The sequence below is a fragment of the Labeo rohita genome, unplaced genomic scaffold (genome assembly GCF_022985175.1).
Source record: "Labeo rohita strain BAU-BD-2019 unplaced genomic scaffold, IGBB_LRoh.1.0 scaffold_2325, whole genome shotgun sequence".
Classification (NCBI taxonomy): Eukaryota; Metazoa; Chordata; class Actinopteri; order Cypriniformes; family Cyprinidae; genus Labeo; species Labeo rohita.
This window is the reverse complement of record NW_026128578.1, coordinates 1-4,391: the sequence shown is the minus strand read 5'-3', so window position 1 is coordinate 4,391 and position 4,391 is coordinate 1. Positions and strand designations below refer to the sequence as shown.

At 31.6% G+C, this 4,391-nt stretch overlaps 1 long non-coding RNA gene across 1 annotated transcript; it reads left to right on the top strand.

The window, feature by feature from the left end:
• The first annotated feature begins 1,005 nt into the window (after positions 1-1,005).
• LOC127159598 (uncharacterized) lies at positions 1,006-3,447 on the top strand. The gene is made up of 2 exons (XR_007826500.1): positions 1,006-2,267; positions 2,698-3,447. It is a non-coding gene; the product is annotated as an uncharacterized LOC127159598 (long non-coding RNA).
• Positions 3,448-4,391: the final 944 nt, after the last annotated feature.

Sequence of the window (4,391 nt, the reverse complement as noted above, 5' to 3'; positions counted from 1 at the left end):
TTAAAAATAAATTAATACTTTTATTAATCAAGTATGCATTGAATTGATCAAAAGTGACAGTAAACATTAAAAATTAATATTCTTATTTTAAATAAATGCTGGTATTTTTAAACTTTCTATTCACTTTTTTTCTGAAGGATCATGTGACACTGAAGACTAAGGCAATGATGTTGAAAATTCAGCTTTGACATGACAGGAGTAAAACACATTTTAAAATATATTAACAGAAAATACTTATTTACATATTTATTAATTGTAATAATGTTTCAACTGTATTAATATTTTACTGTTTTCGATCAAATAAATGCAACCTTGGTGAGCATAAGACAGTATTTTTTTCCAAAAACATTACTAAAAACAACAACAACAACAACAACAACAACAACAACAACAACAACCCTGTAGTTTATATTTGTTCCAGCTTCCCTATACCCTACATTTGACAAACAGTTTAAAACATAGATGGATGGACTAACAATTGTTAAAAATCTTACTAAGTGCAGATTTAGAGGATGAATGATATGTTATATGATATGTTAAGTGTTCAGGCCCACACACACAGTTTTCCATTGCTGAATGCATGTGGATGAGAAGACCTGGACAATGAAAAACCTTTTGAATTGAGAAAGAATGACATACTAGAGAAAAAACAGATTTTGACTTTGATCACTCCACATCAAATGAGTGGCACAGTGCCATGTCATTGCACTGTTTACCAGTGCATGGTGTTCAAGAAAAATATAGGCAGGAGTGTTTTTTTTAGAAGTGTTGTCTCCCTACCTAAATTAAAAGAAAAGATAACACTTTAAAATAGGGAACAGATATTCACTATTAAGTAAGAGTTTTCCCTCAATAAACTCCTAATTTGCTGCTTATTAATAGTTAGTAAGATAGTTAGTTTAGTTTAGGTATAGGGTAGGGTTAAATGCAGAATAAGGCATTAATATGTGCTTTATAAGTACTAATAAACAGCCAATATGCTGGTAAAATGCATGCTAATACACAGTAAAAATAGATGGGTTATTTTTTTTAACCCAATAGATGGGTTACACATATTGGGTCACTGTGTTGGGTTATTTTCTAAAACGTTGGGTTATTTTTTTTAAACATCGTTGGGTTGTTTTTAATAATAACCCAGCGTTGGGTTTAATTGGTTCCCGCGGCGACAGTTCAAATTTTAACGGTCGACAGTGTCTGACCACAGAAGAAGCTGCTGCTGCATCAGTGTGAGGTAAGTAATAGGGTTTAAATAACTCTTATAACATTATACTTATACGAAGAACGTGAAATGCACTTCAAAATTGAACTTTTGTTGTTGTATGTTTGTTTTTTTTTAACGAAGATGTAGTTTCCTTTAGTCAGTGTATTGTAACGTTACTGCGGAGAATGAGCTCCATTGTAAAACGAATAACGTCACGTTAACTTAGCTGTCCCAGTTAGGTTGCTAGCAGTAATAAATTAAATAAACATTAGCAGAAAGTTGTAAAACTGTTTAGAGATGTATTACAGTAACCTAAAGTTAATAATGTATGGTGGAATGTATACAGGACTACTTATATTACTGAAATCACCGTCTACCATTACTACAGGTTTAGTATTATTTTACAGCTGATGAAGGGTTCTAGACATACGGTTTCTGACTACAGTTTGTTTGGTCGCATTAATGGTTATCACATTTAACTTTATATGGGAAATGGCTAATGTTAAATGAGACATTGTTGATTTAAACCGCGCCGCACGAACCTTTCAACTTCGGTCCAGTATGTAACCTTAGCTCAGCGGCAGCTCAGAGAGATGCGCTCAAATTCAGTTAATTCTCTGTTTAGAAAAGTCTACAAATAATCACATTTCCCAAAAGCAAGACGTGATGGGAGAAACGAAGCTTTTCAAAGTTTCGAATCAATTAAACGAATCGCTTAATTCGCAAAATGATTCACTGCTTCCAATCGTTCGTGACACAACAGCGACGCCTGCTGGTCAAAACAAGGCAAGCGTCAGTTGTTTGGAAAGCGAGCACTAATTGGAATAACACTAAATGTGTTTTTATGGTTTATTTATATTGAATATTGTTATGCATATATTAGATTCGCCTCTAATTACAGCCATTTCTATTATAAAGCTATGACAGATTTGCATGTTTTTTTAAATGTGTACTAAATGTGTTTATACTTATTTTTAGACATTGGGTTCTTCAGTGAAGGAAAAATTACAACAGTGGAATCTCATACATTAAACATCCACATGCCAATTAACTGAAATATTTCAAGGTAAGTAAACTATTTATATTAGTGATCCATATACATTACCAGTCAAAAGTTTTTGGACAGCAAGATTTTTAATGTTTTTAAAGAATTCCCTTCTGTCTAAGCCTGCATTTATTTCATCCAAAATACAGCATTTAAAATAACCGCTTTCTATTTGAATATATTTAAAATGTAATTGTCCAGTCTTTTCAAAGCTTTTAAAATAGAAAGCAGTTATTTAAAATAGTAAAAATATTTCACAATATTACTGCTTTTACTGTATTTTGGATCAAATAAATACAGGCTTAGTGAGTAGAAAAGAATTCTTTAAATAACTTTAAAAATCTTACTGTTCAAAAACTTCTGATTAGTAGTGTAGGTTTTCCAACAATTATGAAAAAATGTTTCTAGTTTATCTGTAAAATGTTTCTTCTTCTGCTTCATCTTATCACAGAGGAAGGAGTCAATGAAGGAAGTTTTATGCGACCGGATGACACCAGCATTGCTGCACTAACTCCAAGAGAAGAAGTTTTTAGCATTTTCAACGGTGAAACAGTGGAACAGAAGACCTTACTACAAGCAGTGGATCTGTGTTTCAGACATTTCTACATTTATGACATCTACTACCCAAAGCTCCTCTGCACCCATTTGCAGCACACAGTCTTTAATATTCCAGGAGTTCTTTCAACACATTACCTCTTCCTTAGAAACTTTGTATTTATTGATCCGTAAAAACTTTTTATGTTGCTGATTATCAGCAAGTCCAGCAGCCAGCAGATTTACTTTGTTTTATTATTATTATTATTATTATTATTATTACTTGTGTTTATGATTTTTTATTTTTGTTTTATTGATAAAAGTTTGTATGTTATGTTTGTTTTATTTGTGCACATTTGTGTATGTGTTGATATAAATAAATATGAATTGATACACATTTATGACCCTGGACAACAAAACCGGTCATAAGTATCATGGGTACATTTGTAGAAATAGCCAAAATTGCATTGTATGGGTCAAAATTATCAAATTTTCTTTCATGCCAAAAATCATTAGAATATTAAGTAAAGATCATGTTCCATGGAGATATTTTGTAAATCTCCTACCATAAGTATATTGAAACTGAATTTATTATTAGTAATATGTGTTGCTAATAACTTCACTTGGACAACTTTAAAGGCAATTTTCTCAATATTTAGATTTTTTTGCACCCTCAGATTCCAGATTTTCAAATAGTTGTTCTATCCTATCAAACCACATATTAATAGAAAGCTTATTTATTGAGCTTTCAGATGATGTTTATATTTAAATACAAAAAAACTTGACCCTTATGACAGGTTTTGTGGACCAGAATCAGATAAATAAACATTAGTTTTGAATAGTTGGTTTTGAATTCAGTGTACATCTTGAAAATATGTCAGTTGTGTGTGCATATTTGTGTTTTGAATGTATTATATTTTCACATTCTTGTACACTTATTTTGTAAACATTTGCAGTATGACTGTTTTACATTTAAAAATATATTTGTAAAAAAAAATATTTGCATATTTAAATAAAATATTTATTTGAAAACAAAGTAGTGTTATAGTGTATTTTTATAAAAAAAATAAATAAATAAATAAAAACTGATATAAATGAATCTAAATAATTAACTCAACTGTTGGGTTACTTTTAACCCAACTGGATTTTAACCCAATTCATTGGGTTAAAATAACCCATAGATGGGAAGGTGCTATACCAACCCATAGTTGGGTTACTAGTTGGGTTATTTTTAACCCAACATTTTTTAGTGAGTAAGAAACTAATAATAGTGAGAATTGGTCCTTAAAATAAAGTGAAACCGAAGACAATTTCTAATACAATGTAACGTTGCTCAGGAGAACAGAGCTGCTCAAGGTCATACTACTGCTGTCGCTGGTCGGGTGTTAAACTGGCAGTGTGGTTCAAGTGTGCTGATTCAGTCGTGAAATGAGGCGATGTGTCCTCCCAGTGTACTTTAGCTAAAGCCTGGGATAAAGAAAAGCATAGAAATCCCCTCAGTTGAGGTTAAATCCTGTCATTTTAACCTTTCTCAGATTTCCAGCAGAACATCTGCGGTGCAAAGGGGAAAGCAAAAGACTTTTCTCTACCAAGGGATTACACTATATCGAG